The sequence below is a fragment of the Eumetopias jubatus genome, unplaced genomic scaffold (genome assembly GCF_037043125.1).
Source record: "Eumetopias jubatus isolate StellerSeaLion01/CBP00866 unplaced genomic scaffold, mEumJub1_p1.0 scaffold_13, whole genome shotgun sequence".
Taxonomy (NCBI): domain Eukaryota; kingdom Metazoa; phylum Chordata; class Mammalia; order Carnivora; family Otariidae; genus Eumetopias; species Eumetopias jubatus.
This window is the reverse complement of record NW_028274819.1, coordinates 41,445,789-41,465,036: the sequence shown is the minus strand read 5'-3', so window position 1 is coordinate 41,465,036 and position 19,248 is coordinate 41,445,789. Positions and strand designations below refer to the sequence as shown.

The 19,248-nt window shown below is 39.0% G+C and overlaps 1 protein-coding gene across 4 annotated transcripts in view; it reads left to right on the top strand.

The window, feature by feature from the left end:
• The first annotated feature begins 1,794 nt into the window (after positions 1 to 1,794).
• The window catches only part of NUCB2 (nucleobindin 2), a 62,303-nt gene continuing 44,849 nt past the window's right edge, over positions 1,795 to 19,248 (top strand). For 3 of the 4 annotated variants that reach the window (XR_015766703.1, XM_088018188.1, XM_028116853.1), the window contains exons 1-2: positions 1,795 to 1,922; positions 7,040 to 7,192. The gene's annotated coding sequence lies outside the window, so the exon portion shown is untranslated. Of the gene's footprint in view, positions 1,923 to 5,026; positions 5,174 to 7,039; positions 7,193 to 19,248 lie in introns of all 4 variants that reach the window. The other variant, XM_088018187.1, reaches the window with a different exon arrangement.

Genomic DNA, 19,248 nt, shown 5'->3' with positions numbered 1-19,248 from the left:
GCTCTCTGTCTCTCATTCTCTCTTTCTCAAATAAATAAATAAAATCTTTTAAAAAAAATGTGGAAGATGGGGTTGCCTGGGTGGCTCAGTTGGTTAAGCATCTGCCTTTGGCTCAGGTCATGACCCAGGTCTTGGGATCAAATCCCGCATTCTGCATCTGGCTCCTTGCTCATTGGGGAGCCTGCTTCTCCCTCTGCCTGCCACTCCCCATTTGTGCTCTTTCTCTCTCTCTGACAAATTAATAAATAAAATCTTAAAAAAATGTGGAAGATGTATTTACAGTTTAGTGTTTTCCAGTGTTGGGATGTGGTATTGTCTCCTGATCTGACACTAATATTGATTATTAATGTTACATAACCAATATACAATAATATTTCCCATCTTCTTCAAATTGAAATTCAGTGCTCCTACACCATCACCTCTTGAATATTCTTACTCTAGTGCTTTTGCTCTTCAATCTATCCATTGGACCAGAACATGATTGTTTTCCTTACATTTGCCTGTGCCATTAAACCTTCATTAGAGGCAGAATCACAACGTTCTAATACTTTGATGATGATAAGGGAGATAGTTTAAGATTTTGACTTAAAGAAAATGGACAAGTGTTTCTAACTGAATCTTAAAAAGGTTTGAGGCACTGTTAAGTATGTCGATGAGAAGTCTGTAGGAGCAAAGTTTACTGGTCTTGAAGTCCAAAGACTTGAAGTATAGTCCTAGCTCAGCCACTAAGGTAAGAATGGCTAACATTTATTGAGCACCTAGTGTGTGCCAGTCACTTTTCTACTAATTGTTATGCTGTAAGGAGGGAGGGTACAATTATCATCCCCATTTTACAGACAAGGAAACCGAGGCACAAAGCACTTAAGTAACTTGGAGTTGGTATGGTAAACTGAATCCGGTTTTGCAACGTAGGCAGTCTGGCTCTAAACTGGTGCAGTTAGTTACTACCCGCCTTTATTTCCTGGTAAATAGAAGCAACCATGATTAACATACATGCAGCAGATTCTGTACTGGTTTTCTGCAATGTTTTACTCATCTAATCTTCACTAACAACTCTGAGATAGATACCATTTTTTGCAAGCTAGAAAACTTGTTTTGGGCGGTACTATTATTTGGCAGACATGCTTTGGAATCAGCCTCGAGGGTCCAAAAGCTTCTCTAACCCTCGAACCACTTATACCTTTGAGCCTGTTTTCCCACCTTTAAAGTGAGGGGGAGTGGAGTAATTCTAGGAGCGGTTGGCTGTAGAGAAAAGAGATAATGTGCGCAGAAGGGTGTGAGAGATGGGAGAAGGGGCAGTAAAAAGCAATCAAGCTCGGTGGCCGAGGGCCCTGCATGCACCACCGCGGTTGGTGAGGATGCGGATACCAGAAAAGATTCCCGCCGCGAGGAGGCCGGGGGTGTCACCCCGAGCGAGGCCTATAGGCGAAAATGGGCCTGACAGCCTATCTCTGACCGGTCTGAGCGCTGCCGGCGTAGGCCAGCGGCCAAGGGGGAGGCGATCCCTGGGGCTTTGTCCCGATCCCGGGACAGCACCTCACCCACCCAAATTCCAGCTTCGCAGGCTTCTCCATGAAAGCTAGAGAAGGAAGGGGCGCGGCTTCCCCGCCCGCGTCGCAGAGCGCCACGTCCCTCCTGGCTTAGGCTCCCCCAAGCTCCTTCGCGTTCCGGTTCCCCGCCGCCCGCCTCTCAGCCAGCGGGAGCGGCCTCGTCTCCGCCCCGCCAATCGGCAACTTCCGCGATCCTAATCGGACCAATCAGAGGCTGTCGGAGGGGCGGGGGCTGTCGCCAAGGCAGCGAAGAGGCGGGAGCGCGCGGTCAACAGAGGTCCAGAGCAAAAACGCGGGCGGGGGGCTGGAGAGACAGGTTTATGCACTGCGTGCATTCAGCAGGCGGAGCCTCGAGCGCCGAGACCCGGCTTGGTAAGGCCGGGGGCCCGAAGTGGGTGCGGATCAGCGCGGCGGGAGGCTGGAGCGGGTCCTGAGATAGGGCTCAGGGCTTCGCCTGCCCTACCCTGCATGGAGAATGGCGGGGGAAACCGCAGTGGGCGGGCACCGGTGGAGGGGCGCTTCCAGTTGCAACCTGAAGCGTGGGGTCCCTTTTTCCACTCCACTCGCAGCAGGGCACTCAAGCTTTCTTTGGGGTAGATGAAGGTGGTAGGTTCTTGGCCGGGAGCAGGCGTGGGTGAGTGCAGGACCGAGACCCCGACAGGGTCCAGCCTCGCCTTGGCAGGTCGTTGGGCGAAAGAGGTGCCCACTGAGAAGGGGGGTGTACCCACCAGTTCCCTGCTGATGCACATAACCCCCGGCGCGGTCAAGCAAAACTAGGCCGGCGAATCCTGCTCTTCTGCCTGTCTGTTAACCCCGCAGTCCTTGACACTTAGAGAAAGTTCGTGTCAGCTGTGGTATTGTTTTCCCTTAAGTGAGAAATAATTGCTGTGAGACTAGCTCTTTCTGTTTCGGAGATAGTACTCCCACTTCCTTATTGCACTTCCTAAATGGTAACTCCGCGAACAAATGTAGTTACTGTTGTGGTCGGTGCTGGCAATTGGTCTTGGGTGGCGATTATTTTACAATATCCAGATTTTTTTTTTAAAGATTTTATTTATTGTCAGAGAGAGAGAGAGAGAGCACAAGCAGGGGGAGCGGCAGGCAGAGGGAGAGGGAGAAGAGCCGGACATGGGGACATGGGGCTCGATCCTAGGACTCTAGGATCATGCCCTGAACCGTCGGCAGTCACTTAGCGGACTGAGCCACCCAGGCGTCCCACAATATCGAGATATTTTATAATATCGAGACAGAGACAGGAACAGGGAAAGAGGGAGAGAAAGAAGGAGGGAGAAAATATGAACATGACCCTTGAGCCATTATTCTGATTTCTGGGAGACAGAACCTCTTGAGATTCTCAGAGTGTCCACTAAACTCCTAAATTGGATAATATACGTTTACACAATTGAATAAGTGCTCCCATCTAAGCCTTTTATTAATGCTTTTAAATCCATGGATGAATATGAACATCAAACCACTTACTATTATCTTGGCTGAAAAGGGGGGAAGGGGAAGAAGGAGGTTAAATGCAAATATTTCTGATAGTCAATTCTGTCTGAAGGGGATTGTGGACTTTCTCTAAAGAATCGGAAAAAAATATGCTGAGAGAGTTGCTTTAAGAAATTTATTAAAAGTAGTATGGTTAATAGATTTGGAACTGATGCAAATATTTCTGATAGTTTGAAGGAGATTCTGGACTTGCCCTGTAAGAATTGAAAGAATTGAGGAAACATTTGCTTTAAGGAATTAGTTAAAAGTTGAATGACTATAGGTATAATAGATTTGGATCCTAAAACCTATAGATTCTTTTATGATTTATTTAAATTTTTGTTTCTTAGGGCCTTCCCTGGTGAATTCTGTTGAATAGTTAGGCAATATATACATTTTTGCATCTTGTCCCTCGTAGATATTATCTCAGGATTCATCTTGATTGAAGTTGAATGCGAGTTCTTGTTTCATAAAACTTGATCAGCAAGTTCAATAAATGCTGAACAAATGTCTCAACAAATATTCCTCAGTTAATAGGGCCCAAAATTTAAAAAAAAAGGAAATTTAGAATGAGAAATCTCAAATACTATTACTCTTGTGATTGGGGTGAACATGGAAACTCCTGTTTCTCATCTTGTTCTCTAAACTCTCCATGATCCGGTCTAACTTGCTAGTGAAAAATTCATTTCCGCCTCCTTGTGGTTACTAGTGCTGTTCTCTTCCAGCAATCTTTTTTTTTTTTTTAAAGATTTTATTTATTTATTTGAGCTAGAGAGAATGAGAGATAGAGAGCACGAGAGGGAAGAGGATCAGAGGGAGAAGCAGACTCCCTGCTGAGCAGGGAGCCCGATGTGGGACTCGATCCAGGACTCGATCCAGGACTCCAGGATCATGACCTGAGCTGAAGGCAATCGCTTAACCAACTGAGCCACCCAGGCGCCCTCTCTTCCAGCAATCTTAATATACCCATCTGGCATGGCCTAAGTCCCTGCTCTGTTCACCTTAATCTGCCCATCGGTACTTACCGTTCAACTTTTGCCAAGTTGGTTTGTGCCCTGTAAATACCAGTTAAAACAAAATGCACAATGAAAACAATGAGGGTACCTTTCAAAACACTAGTTATTAATCATGGTTGCTAATATAGACTATCAGTAGTATAATCAATACCAGTGTCTTTTTGTTTGGGGATATGTTGTATATCTCTATAGATATATCCAATTAATTTTGTTATTTAGAATAATATTTAAGTTGCTTTCTACTTTCTAAGGGCCCTTTTGGTGAATGAGGAAAATACCCTTTTAAGTATTGGGTAGCTGGAGGAATCAAATATAGGATTTTAACATGCATTGAAAGTAATCCCTAAAGTGGATAATCTTTTAAGTATCGTGAGTAATTGAGTTGACTGTATTTGGTATGATAGATGATTAACTCTTTCTAAATATCTGAAGGTCTAGAAGGGGGACATTTGTTGTTTTTATGTTGGATATGTGCAATTAGCTTATAGACTTTAAAAAACAGACTCCTAACAATTTCAAATAATTTATTTAAGGAAAAAAAATCTCAATCGCTTATTGATTTTCAATCCAAAGTTTAAAAAAAAACATGAAATGGTAAAAATTATTCTTGATTTGAATTTGATGGCCAGATTCCAATCCTGGCTCTGTCAAATAATTTTGGCCAGGTCAGTTAGCTTCCTTATGCTTTATAACCTTTTGTAAAAGTTGGGTCTGAACCAAACCACCTCTGAGATCATTTCTGGTCCCAGAATTCTGTTTTAAAAATTTTAAAGCAACCTAGTGGAAATTGAGATAGCAGTTGCATGCTTTTATTTTTGGCAGAGCTTTTTAAAAAATTTTTTAATTGTTTTTTTTAAAATTTGGCAGAGCTTTTTGGCATATTGTATTTTAGTTATCCAAAGTACAGTATATATGAATAATGGAGACATTGTAATTTTAAATTTATTTTAAAGATTTTATTTATTTATTTGACAGAGAGCAAGAGAGCACAAGCAGGGGAGCAGGAGGAGAGGGAGAAGCAGGCTCCCCGCTGAGCAGGGAATCTGATGCGGGGCTCGATCCCAGGATCCCGTGATTATGATCTGAGCCAAAGGCAGACGCTTAACCACCTGAGCCACCCAGGTGCCCAAGATATTGTAATTTTAATACATTTGTTTATTGAGTGATACAGATGAGAAACAGTATCTGCTTTCATTAAGCCTATTATCAAGGATACTGTAACCAATTAAGATTGAAAAAAGAAAGGCAATATGATGGTGTCCTTAGTTGGTGTCCTTTTCTACAGATATGTACATTAAAGACATTAATATCTATACTAATGTCTTGATACAGCTCAGCTGGTCATACATCTGATACTTTATTTTGAATCTCACTTTCCTTTGGACTCTCATTAAAAAAAAAAAAAATTTTTTTAAATTAAGTAATCTCTATGCCCTAAGTGGGGCTCGAACTCACAACCCCGAGATAAAGAGTTGCATGCTCCACTGACTGAGTCAGCCAGGCACCCGAATATCTATACTAATGTCTTGATTCATGGAAGGGTTGGAGTCCAGCTCAGCTGGTCAGACATCTGATACTTTACTTTGAATCTTGCTTTCCTGTGGACTCTCATTTTTAAAGGGAAAAATGGAGTTGAGTACTGGGGTACTGGTCTCCCTCATCACTGCTGCCGTTGAGAAACTCAGAAGCCATTTATTTTTCTCCACCCTGCTCCTTTTCACAGTTAGAATTATGACATTGACAGCAAAAAGAACCAGCCCAGGTTTCCTGGCCAAGGGCAGTGCCTTGGAGAAAGAAACTTGGGACTCTTGTTTTAATCCCAGGGAGGAAGAGATTGTATTCCTCTTTTGTTGGATGTATTCTTGTCATTGGCCTACAGCTGCATCAGGACTTTGGCTGTGGCAATGCTCAGAGGAGAGTTCTAATGCAGCCTTTCCAAAAATGACATTTAAAGGTTGTATGTCAAACTGGTATATTGCTCTTTAGGTTCTATAACTTTGCGTGTTTACGGAACAGATTTTTATTACTTTATATAGCTATTTCATTTTCAAGACACAAAAGGCATTAATATTTACTGAGCATTTATGATTGCCATGCTTTGTGCTAATTACCATGTATTCATTCTTATTTTCAGCCAATCAAAAACTTATGAAGATGTATTAGTTCAGTTTATAGGCAGAAAAATTGAGAATCAGAGAGGCAAATAGCTTGCCAGTAAATGGGAGTGATAAGGATTCAATCTGTTGTTTATTTTTGGCCATGCTGTGTTAATAAAAGTCATATGCCTTTTTTTTTTACATATAACGTGCATGATCACTCTCTGTTTAGATGATTTTATGTTAATATACCATAAAAAGAAAGAAATATATGTCTTCTTAAAATCTGAAGATATTTTATTTGCTTATTTTCTTTATAGACTGCTTAGAAATAATTCCTTTTGTTCACCAGTGGGTTTGCACATGAGCCAACTGCCTTGTATTTGATAGGTAGTGGGGTTTCAAAAAAGAAAATTTGAGCTATTTTGCTTTATTACTGATCTCTGTGACTAAGACTGGGGCCAAGGTTAATTTTTTAAAGTGGTGGTAAGAGTAAAGAAAGATTCTAGTTAAGGATTTTAAGAAAAATTTCAGTTAAGAATCTCAGGAGAAAACTTAACCTATATCTTGAAGTCTCATTGCTGAGGAAAATAAGCTTTTAGTCTGAATTCTTCTTATTTACAAGAGGAGTGATATGGTAAAGCCTTGGCATCTTAAACCCAAATCTTTGTTTATTGTGGTCTTTGATTCTGTTTATTTAATATTTCTCTCTCCCCTCTCCACTGGATTTTGATATAATTTAGTCTCCTTTCACATCATAAAAATTTGGTACTTTTTCTATTTGTAGGATGTGACAAGTATATATACTATCATATGCCATTACCACTGTAATAAGGCTAAATTTATGTTTATATTTAATCTGTTTTTATTTCATTTTTTTTTTTACATTTAGAACTTGTTGAGTCAGTTTTTAGTGAAAAAGCATTGACCTAGGAGCCAAGACCCACCTCGTCACTAATTTGATATTGTGCAAGTCATCTTACCTCTCTGGATCTCAGTTGCCTGATCTGTAAAAAGGAGATAAAAATTCTTTACCTATCTGAAGGTAAGTGATCAGTTAAGATAGCAAAAGTAAAAACAGATTTAATGATGGCTTAAACACACAATATTTATTTTCTCATGTAAAATAATTCTTTTTTTTAAGATTCTATTTACTTATTTGAGAGTGAGAGAGAAAGAGAGAGAGCACAAGCAGGGTGAGGGGCAGAGGGAGAAGCAGACTCCCCACTGAGCAGGGAGCCCGATGTGGGGCTCGATCCTGGAATCCCAGGATCATGACCTGAGCTGAAGGCAGATGCTTAACTGACTGAGCCACCCAGGTGCCCCTCATGTAAAATAATTCTTGAAGTAGGTTGTCTAGGATAGGTATAGTAGCTTCATAAAGTTATCAGGGACCTAAGCTTTTCCCAGTTCTTTGATTTGCCATTTCTAAGGTGTGGCACTGGTCCTTGTAGTCCAGGATAGCTGCCAGAGTTCTAATCATCACAACCCAGTTCCAGGCAGCAAGGCAAAGACAAAGAGGGATCCTCTTCCTTTAAGGAGACTTCCCAAACCAAAGCTCAGGTTACCAGGGAAGCAGGGAAATGTAGCTGGATGCATAGCTATCCCGAATAAAACTGGGCTTTTGTTACTGAGAAGGAAGGGACGATTTGGATATTGGCAGGCAAATAGCAGTCTCTGCCTACTCTGGATAGTTTTTTTCTCTTTCATCTCTGAGATCTATAAGCTATGATAACCACTTGCAGAAGCTTCTGTAATTGCCACAGAAGAGCTTTGTCTGATCATTGTCTTCAAAATGAATAACTTTCTAATAAATTATGTTCCTTTTTTTTACTTTTAGCCTGTGATTCATTATAGAAGCTTTCCTGTCTTATTATTTGTTCTGGTTATTACTAATATTTTTATTATTGAAATATAACTGACAATGTTATTAGTTGCAGGTATACAACATAGCGATTCATCAGTTCTATATATTACCCAGTGCTCACTCCATTGAGTGTACTTACCATCTATCACCATACGAAGTTATTACACTATTATGACTATATTCCCTGTGCTGCACTTTTCATCCCCATGATTATTTATTTTATAACTAGAAGTTTGTATCTCTTAATTCCTTTCACCTATTTTACCCATCCTTCTACTTGGCAACCACCAGTTTGTTCTCTGGATTTATGAATCTATTTTTGTTTGTTTGTTCATTCATTTTGTTTTTTATTTTTTTATTTTTTTTTGTTTTTAAAGATTTCATTTTATTATTATTTTTTATTATTATTTTTAAAGATTTTATTTATTTATTTGACAGAGAGAGAGACAGTGAGAGAGGGAACACAAGCAGAGGGAGAGGGAGAAGCAGGCTTCCCGCTGAGCAGGGAGCCCAATGCGGGGCTTGATCCCAGGATCCCAGGATCATGACCTGAGCCAAAGGCAGACGCTTAAGGACTGAGCCACCCAGGCTCCCCTCATTTTATTATTTATTTGAGATAGAGAGCGAGAGTGAGAGGGAGAGAGACAGAGAGCACGAGCAGGGGGAGGGGCAGAGGGAGAGGGAGAAGCAGGCTCTCCACTGAGCAGGGAGCCCCATGCAGGGCTTGATCCCAGGACCCTGGGATCATGACCTGAGCCAAAGGCAGATGCTTAATGACTGAGCCACCCAGGTGCCCCCATTTTGTTTTTTCTATTCCACATGTAAGTGAAATCATATGGGATATGACTTTCTTCATCTGATTTATTTCACTTAGCATAATACCCTCTAGGTATATCCATGTTGTTGCAAATGACAAGATTTTGTTCTTTTTTATGCCTGAGTAACATTCCAGGATATATACCACATTTTCTTTATCCATTCATCTATCAGTGGACACTGAGGTTGCTTCCATGTCTTCACTGTTGTAAATAATGCTGTGGTAAACAAGGGTGCATATAGTTTTTTCAAATTAGTGTTTTCATTTTCTTTGAATAAATACCCAGCAGTGGAATTACTGGATCATGTGATGTTTCATTTTTTTAATTTTTTGAGGAATCTTCATGCTGTTTTTTTAGTGATTGTACCAATTTACATTCCCACCAACAGCACACAAGAGATCCCTTTTCTCTACATTTTGGTTTACACTTGTTATTTCTTATCGATACTAGCTATTCTGATTGGTGTGAGGTGATATCTCAGTGTGGTTTTGATTTGTATTTCCCTGATGATGAACGATGTTGAGCATCTTTTCAGGTGTCTGCTGGCCATCTATCTGTCTTCTTTGGAAAAATGTCTGTTCAGGTCCTGTGCTCTTTTTAAAATCCGATTTGATTTTTTTGCTAGAAAGTTGTATGAGTTCTTTATATATTTTGGATATTAACTCCTTATTGGATATATCATTTGCAAATATCTTCTCCCATTCAGTAGATTGCCTTTTTATTTTGTTGATGGATTCCTTTACTGTGCAACAGCTTTTTAATTTGATGTAGTCCAAGTAGTTTATTTTTGCTTTTGTTTCTCTTGCCAAAGGACATATACCTAGAAAAATATTGCTGAGGCTGATGTCAAAGAGAAGAGTGCCTGTTTTTTTTTTTTCTAGGAATTTTTATGGTTTTAGGTCTCACATATAGATCTTTAATCCATTTTGAATTTATCTTTGTGTATGGTATAAGAAAATGGTGTAGTTTCATTCATTTGCATATAGCTGTCCAGTTTTACCAAAACCATTTATTGAAGAGACTGTCTTTCCCCCATTATATATTCTTGTCTCCTTTGTCACAGATTAGTTTTTGTTTTGTTTTGTTTTGTTTTGTTTTAAGAGGGAGAGAGAGAGTATGCAAGCGGGGGTTAGGGGCAGAGGGAGAGGGAGAGAGAGAATCTTTTTTTTTTTTACTATTTATTTTTTTATTTGAGAGAGAGAGAGAGAGAATGCATGCATACAAGCAGGGGAGGAGAAGAGGGAGAGGGAGAGAGAGAGATCTCAAGCAGACTTCCTGCTAAGCAGGGAACCTGATGCAGGGCTTGATGTGGGGCTTGATCTTACAACCCTGAGATCATGCCCTGAGCCTAAACTGAGAGTTGGCTGCTCAACCAACTGAGCCACACAAGCACCCCAGGGAGAGAGAGAATCTTAAGCAGGCTTCACGCTCAGCACAAGCCTGACCTGAGGTTCAGTGTCACAACCCTGAGATCATGACCTGAGCCAAATCAAGAGTTAGACACTTAACTGACTGAGCCACCTAGACATCCCTGTTGTAGATTAATTGACTATATAAGCATGGGTTTATTTCTGGGCTCTGTATCCTTTTTTCCCCTTTTCTTTAAATATTTTATTTATTTATTTGAGAGAGAGAGGCAGCATAGAGCAGCAGGAAGGGGCAGAGGGAGCGGGAGAAGCAGACTCCCTGCTGAGCAGGTAGCCTGATGAGGGCCTTGATCCCAGGACCCTGAGATCATTACTTAAGCTGAAGGCAGATGCTTAATGGACTGAGCCACCCAGGCGCCCCTGTGCTCTGTATTCTGTTCTACTGATCTATGTGTCTATTTTTGTGCCAATACCATACCGTTTTGATTACTATAGCTTTGTATTATAGCATAAAAATCTGGGATTGTGATACTTCCAGCTTTGTTCTTCTCTCTCAAGATGGCTTTGGCGGGTGCCTGGGTTGCTCAGTTGGTTAAGCATCTGACTCTTGATTTTGGCTCAGGTCATGATCTCAGGGTTGTGACATTGAACCTCAGGTCAGGCTTGTGCTGAGCATGAAGCTGCTTAAGATTCTCTCTCTCCCTGGGGTGCTTGTGTGGCTCAGTTGGTTGAGCAGCCAACTCTCAGTTTATACAAATTTTATGATTATGTTCCAGTTTTGTGTAAAGTACTATTGGTATTTTGGTAGGGATTGCATTGAATATAGATTGCTTTGGGTAGTATGGACATTTTAACAATATTAATTCTTCTAATCCATAAGCATGGTATATCTTTCCATTCATGTTATCTTCAATTTCTTTCATCAATGTCTTCTTACAGTTTTCAGAGTTTAGTTCTTTTACCTCCTTAGTTAAATTTATTTCTAGGAATTTTATTCTTTTTAATGCAACTGTAAATGTTTTTTTTTAATTTCTCTTTCTTCTTTGTGTATAGAAACAACAGATTCCTGTATATTAATTTTGTATCCTGCGGCTTTACTGAATTCATTAATTAGTTCTAATAGTTTTTTGGTGGAGTCTTTAGGGTTTTCTACATATAGTGCCATGTTACCTGCAACTAGTTACAGTTTTACTTCTTCCCTACCAATTTGGATGCCTTTTTTTTTTCATTTTTTGTCTGATTGCTGTGCTTAGAACTTCCACTACTATGTTGACTAAAAGTAGCAAGAGTGAACATACTTGTCTTGTTCCTGATCTTAGAGGAAAAGTTTTCAGTTTTTCACCATAGAGTATGATGTTAGCTGAGGGTTTGTTATATATGTTCTTTATTATATTGAAGTATGTTCCCCCTAAACCCATTTGGTTGAGAATTTTTATCATGAATGGATGTTGAATTTTGTCAAATGCTTTTTTTTTTTTTTTGGCATCTATTGAGATGATCGTATGGTTTTTATCTTTCATTTTTTTTTTTAACATGGTGTATCATGTTGGTTGATTTGCAGATATTAAACCATTTTTGTATCCCTGGAATAAACCCCACGTGGTAGTGGTGAATGATCCTTTTAATGTATGGTTGAATTTGATTTGCTACTATTTTGTTGAGGATTTTTGCATCTTTGTTCATTAGGGATATTGGTCTGTAGTTTTCTTTTTTTAAGAGTGTCGTTGTCTGGCCTTGGTATCAGGGTAATGCTGGTCTAATAGAATGAATTTCAAAGTTTTCTTTCCTCTTCTGTTTTTTTCTTACTTGTTCTTTTTTTTTAAGATTTTATTTATTTATTTGCCAGAGAGAGTGAGAGAGAGAGAGAGCACAAGCAGGGGGAACGGCAGGCTCCCTGCTGAGCAAGGAGCCCGATGTGCGACTCAATCACAGGACCCTGGGATCATGACGTGAGCCGAAGGCAGACACTTAACCATCTGAGCCACCCAGGTGGCCCCCCCCTTTTTTTTAAAGATTTATTTATTTACTTTAGAGAGAGAGAGAAAGAGCAGGGGAAGAGGCAGAGGGAGAGGGATAGAGAGAATCTCAAGCTGACTCCCCACTGAGCGTGGAGCCCGACACGGGGCTTGATCTCACAACTCTGAGATCGTGACCCTGAAATCAAGAGTCGGATGCTTAACCAACTGAACCACTCAGGCACCCCCTTCCTCTTCTATTTTTTAAGAATAGGTATTAACTCTTTTTAATTTTTTAAAAAAATTTTGAAAAGATTTTATTTATTCATTTGTCAGAGAGCGAGCACCTGCAGGGGGAGCGGCAGGCAGAGGGAGAAGCAGGCTCCCTGCTGAGCAGAGAGTCCAATGTGGGACTTGATCCCAGGACCCTGGGATCATGACCTGAGCCCAAATCAAGAGTTGGATGCTTAACTGACTGAGCCACCCAGGCACCCTGGTCTGTTCTGATTTTTTATTTCTTCCTGATTCAGTTTTGGAAGATTGTATGTTTCTAGGACTTTATCAGGTTTCTTCTTCTTGGTTGTCCAGTTTGTTGGCATATAATTTTTCATCTACTCTCACAATCTTTTATATTTCTGTTGTGTTGCTTGTTATTTCTCTTCTTTCGTTTTTGATCTTATTTATTTGAGTCCTCCCTCTTTTTTTCTTGATGAGTCTGGCTAAAGGTTTATCAATTTGTTAATCTTACCAAAGAACTAGTTCTTGGTTTTGTTGATCTTTCTCCCCACCCCCCAACCCTTTTGGTGTCTATGTCTGTTTCATTTATTTCTGCTCTGATCTTTATTATTTCCTTCTACTAACTTAGAGCTTTGCTCTTCTTTTTCTAATTCCTTTAGAAGTCTGGTTAGTTTTTTAAAATTACTCATAGGGCGCCTGGGTGGCTCAGTTGGTTAAGCGACTGCCTTCAGCTCAGGTCATGATCCTGGAGTCCCGGGATCGAGTCCCACATCGGACTCCCTGCTCAGCGGGGAGTCTGCTTCTCCCTCTGACCCTCCCCCCTCTCATGCTCTCTCTCTCTCTCAAGTAAATAAATAAAATCTTTAAAAAAAATTAAAAAAAATAAAATAAAATTACTCATAAATGCTTAATAGATGTTTCTTGTACAACTTATGGATGTGTTAAAAAGAGCTAACATTAATTGAGCCATTTGCCTTATACAAGGTACTAAAAAGACATAAGTTATCCTAATGGTATCATTAGGAAGTAAATTTATGTTGAAAGTATAATACATCTCCTTTTTTTAATTATAATTTTTTTATTATGTTATTCACCATACAGTACATCGTTAGTTTTTGATGTAGTGTTCCATGATTCATTGTTTGCATATAACACCCAGTGCTCCATGCAATACGTGCCTTTTCACGTAGTGAAAAGAAGGGCCATATGCACCCCAGTGTTCATAGCAGCAATGTCCACAAGAGTCAAACTGTGGAAGGAGCCGAGATGCCCTTCAACAGACAAATGGATAAAGATGTGGTCCATAGATACAGTGGAATATTACTCAGCCATCAGAAAGGATGAATACCCAACATTTGCATCAACATGGATGGAACTGGAGGAGATTATGCTAAGTGAAATAAGTCAGAGAAAGACAATTATCATATGGTTTCACTTATTTGTGGAACATAAGGAATAGCGTGGAGGACATTAGGAGAAGGAAGGGAAAAATGAAGGGGGGGAGTCAGAGGGGGAGACGAACCATGAGGGACTGTAGGAATCAAACAGGATTTTAGAGGGGGGCGGGGGATGGGTGAGCACAGTGAAAGTATAATCCATCTCAAGGTACATTTAAATTCAATATTGTCACATGAGGCCCACTTTTGCCCTCCTTATGTATCTGTTTTTTTTTAACCACTTGTTACCCATCTTGAAATTTCCTCTTAACTACTAGCCTTTCCTTAATTTACTTAGATATATCACTATTTTATTCCTTTCCAGAATTTTCTTTGTAAATATTATGTCAATATACTTTATACTTGTCATGTTAAGTGGTTCAGTTGCCACTGTATCTGTAAAGAAAGTGAACTGAAATAAAGTTTCAAGGAAGAGACTGAAATTCAGGAAATGGAAATTGGGAGGGAGGAGAATCTAGATTCAATCACTCTTTTAGTGATATTACAACCAAGATAAGGAGGAGCAAGTTAAGAATTTATTTCTACAAAGTATGTTTGTGTTTTTGCAAGGTTTGGAATTTTTCCTTGTACTACTTAGGCACAAAGTTCAGTAATTATTTTGCTAATAGTGCTTCAATTTCCCTTTTTTTTCTGTTTTAGAACAATTGACCCCAAATAAACAAAATAGTCAAGGGGCTTACATGTATAAAAACTCACTATTTTTTTCCTTTTTAAATTTTTTATTTTTTTAACAAGTATAATTAACATACAGTGTTCTATTAGTTTCAGATGTATAATATGATTCAACATCTATGTATTAGTCAGTGTTCATCAATATAAATGTACTATTAATCCCCTTCACCTATTTCACCCATCCTCCCACCCACCTCCCCTCTGGCAACCACCAGTTTATTCTCTATAGTGAAGGGTCTTTTTTTGTTTGTCTCTTTTTTCTGTTTGTTTGCTTTATTTCTTACATTCTACATATGGGCGGAATCATATGGTATTCGTCTTTCTCTGACTGACTTATTTCACTTAGCCTTATACCCTCTAGGTCTATCCATGTTGTTGCAAATGGCAAGATTTCATTTTTTCTGTGGCTGAGTAATATTCCATGGTGTGTATATTCCATGATGTGTATATCTCACATCTTTATCCATTCATCAATGGATGGACAACAGTTGGGTGGCTGCCATATCTTAGCTGTTATAAATAATACTGCAGTAAACATAAGGGTGCATATATCTTTTTGAATTAGTGTTTTCATGTTCTTTGGATAAATACCCAGCAGTGAAATTATAGGATCATATAGTGATTCTGTTTTTAATTTTTTTGAGAAACCACCATACTGTTTTCCATAGTGCCTGTACCAGCTTGCATTCCCACCAATAGTGCATGAGGGTTCCTTTTTCTACACATCCTCGCCAACACTTGTTATTTCTTGTGTTTTTTATTTTAGCCATTCTGACAGATGTGAGGTGATATCTCATTGTTTTGATTTGCATTTCCCTGATGATCAGTGATATTGAGCATCTTTTCATGTGTCTGTTGGCCATTTCTGTGTCTTCTTTGGAAAAATATCTGTTGAGGTCCTCTGCCTATTTTTTTTTTTTAAAGATTTTATTTATTTGATAGAGAGACACAGCGAGAGAGGGAACACAAGCAGGGGGAGTGGAAGAGGGAAAAGCAGGCTTCCCGCGGAGCAGGGAGCCCGATGTGGGGCTCTATCCCAGGACCGTGGGATCATGACCCGAGCAGAAGGCAGACGCTTAACGACTGAGCCACCCAGGCGCCTCTCCTCTGCCCATTTTTAAATTGGATTATTATTATTGTTATTTTGGTGTTGAGTTGTATAAGTTTTTATATATTTTGGATATTAACTCCTTATTGGATACATCATTTGCAAATATCTTCTCCCATTCAGTAGATTGTCCTTTTATTTTGTTGATGGTTTCCTTCCCTCTGTGAGAATATTTTATGTTGGTATAGTCCCAATAGTTTATTTTTGCTTTTGTTTCCTTTGCCAAAGGAGACATATGTAGAAAGATGTTTCTATAACTGATGTTAAAGAGATTACTGCTTTTGTTTTCTTCTAGAAATTTTATGGTTTCAGGTCTTACATATAGGTCTTCAACCCAAAGCTTCCCCTTTCTCTGCATCCTCACCAACACCTGTTGTTTCTTATGTTGTTAATTTTAGCCATTCTGACAATGAGATGATATTGATTTGTATTTCCCTGATGCCGAATGATGTTGAACATCTTTTCATGTGTTTGTTAGCCACCTGGGTGTCTTTTTTCTAAAAGTGTCTATTCATGTCTTCTGCCCATTTCTTAACTGGGTTATTTGTTTTTTGGGTGTTGAGTTTGATAAGTTCTTTGTAGATTTTGGATACTGCCCTTTATCAGATCTGTCATTTGCAAATATCTTCTCCCATTTCATAGGCTGCCTTTTAGTTTTGTTGATTGTTTCCTTTGCTGTGCTTTTTTTCCTTTGCTTTATATCTTGATCAAGTCCCAATAGTTCATTTTTGCTTTTGTTTCCCTTGCCAATGGTGATGTATCTAGTAAGAAGCTGCTATGGCTGAAGTCAAAGATATTTCTGCCTGTGTTCTCCTCTAGGATTTTGATGGTTTCCTGTCTCACATTTAGGTCTTCCATCCGTTTTGAATTTATTTTTGTGTATGGTGTAAGAAATGGTCCAGTTTCATTCTTCTGTATGTTGCTGTCCAGTTTTCCCAACACCATTTGTTGAAGAGACTATCTTTTTTCCATTGGGTAGTCTTTCCTGCTTTGTTGAAGATTAGATGACCTTATAGTTGTGGGTCTATTTCTGGGTTCTCTGTTCTGTTTCATTGATCTATGTGTCTGTTTTTGTGCCCTTGTCGTACTCTCTTGATGACTACAGCTTTGTAGTATAACTTGAAATCTGGAATCTTGATGACTCCTGTTTTGTTTTTCTTTTTCAGAACTGCTTTGGCTATTTTGGATCTTTTGTGGTTCCATACAAATTTTAAGATTGTTTGTTCTAGCTCTGAAAAATGTTAGTGGTATTTTGATGGGGATTGCATTAAATGTGTATATTGCTTTGGGTAGTATCAAATTGCAATTGTGTATTTTATAGGCTACCTTCTAGAGTAGATTGGGAGGCCTACAAGGATAGGGGCCATGTCTTTCTTGTTTTTACCTTTGTATCCAGCATATCTGGCACATAGAAGGTACTTAATAAATAGTGATTAAATTAATAAATACATACAATAGATTAAGGAAATACACTTCAGTTTAAAATGAAGAAGAGTAAAAGAAGAGGGTTGAAAGAGGGAGAAAAAGGTAGATGAAGGAGGAATAGAGAAACAAGAAAAGAAGAAATAAGCTACTCTCAGTTTTCTGTATTCTTCACCCCTCTTACCCATGACCATTCTTTTTAACCACTAACAGCATCTCTCACTGCAATCAAAACAGGAAACTTTCTGATACACACACACACACACACACACTCACTCACTCACTCACTCACTCACTCACTCACGCCCTCCCACCCCCCAGGTAAAGTTAATTTGGTTAACTACTGATATGAATCAATAGTTCAAAAATCCATCTCTGTGTGAATGGGAATTTTGGTTTGTTGGAGACAGGAGAAGAGAGATAAGCTTCCTTTTAGGACTTGGAAATTTAGGGAAACTATTTTGTATCTACTGAATGGTAGAAGAGGTTTCAGAACTGTGCTTTGTATTTTTGCCTAAGGCTCTGATGCCCTTGGGTGCGATGCTTTCCATGCAGTCTTGAGATTACCTGATTTAAAATTTCAGATCATTTGACTTTAGAGCATAAATTATCTGCCTGTCCTGGTTGGATCAGTCTACTGTTTCAGCACAGTTCCACCCACAGTCTTCTTTGGATCTCTTTTCTTCTTATGGAAGAAGAGGGTGATAAAGGAAAGGAGGCCATTTTTACTGACCAGATACTGGAAGAAAAGTAGGTTAATTTCCCCATCTTCCCATTACCTCTCCTTATACTTGTCTCTCCTTATTTTGTACGGATGTTTGCATATTATCGGGTTTATGAAAATCTATAAATGTATATCTGACACATTTAACACTATCTTGGTATTTAAAGAAATTTTTGTATCATTACTTTTCTACCTCATGTGTTAGAACATCTTCCACTTCTTTTGTTATTATGACAGTTAATATTCTTGAACCCTTATTAAGAAGTAAATGTTTTAACAGAAGAACAAACAAACAAAAGAACAGACTCTTAAATATGGAGAACAAACTGGTGGTTATCAGAGGGGAGGTGGGTGGGTAGATGAGTGAAATAGGTAAAAAGGATTAAAAGTACATTTACCATGATGAGCACTGAGTAATACATAGAATTGTTGAATCACCATATTCTACTCCTGAAACTAATATAACATGGTATGTTAATTATACTGGATTAAAAAAAATTTTTATTTAATTAATTATTTATTTTTAAGATTTTATTTATTTTTTGACAGAGAGAGACACAGCGAGAGAGGGAACACAAGCAGGGGGAGTGGGAGAGGGAGAAGCAGGCTTCCCGCAGAGCAGAGAGCCCAATGTGGGGCTCGATCCCAGGACCCCGGGATCATGACCTGAGCCGAAGGCAGACGTTTAACGACTGAGCCACCCAGGCGCCCCCCAAAAAAATTGTTTTTAAAAAGAAGTAAATGTTTTAATTCGCTTTCGACTTCAGAGACTTCAGTTAGTTGTCTTAATTACTTCTGGAATAAATACCAAAAGATTAGAAAGTATTAGAAGGAAAAAAGTATTTTTTAAATCCTCCACTAATAAAAAACAAACAAAAAGGGAAGAAAGAGGAAATAAATATTAAAGAGGCAGAATAACTAGAAAATCTGAAAGAAGATGGTAGATTTAAAACCCAAGATAGGCTGTCTCATTGACTCTAAGACTTCACTGATATTAAGATGCATCAATACATATCATATAGAAAAAAATACTGGCAATTAAACTGTGACATTATGCTTTGTCACAACTTCATGTTATGTTTATGAAAGTGCATTTTTTAGATTCACGTAGACATAGAGGTTTTTCTCATATCACTTTGGGCATACATAATGAAATTGGTTAAAGTATTCTTAAGGCTTTTGCATATTCATAGTCTGATTCTTTTGAAACACTTTCTTGATTCATACTTGTCAACGTCTGTGTTTTTCTGCACATTGTTCTTTATGCTATGGAGACTCAGGGTGATTTTCTTCTGGGAAATTCTTCAAACCCCTTTGCCTGGAATTTCTTCTAAGCCTCTGACACTTTGCAAGCTTTGATACCAGTGCTTCTTAAAGGTGACAAAGGAAAGTTTTCAGATATATCTTCTTTCCTCCACCCCTTCTTCAGTGGCTTGTTGACTGAATCACTGAGGATTGCAGTGGTCTAGACATG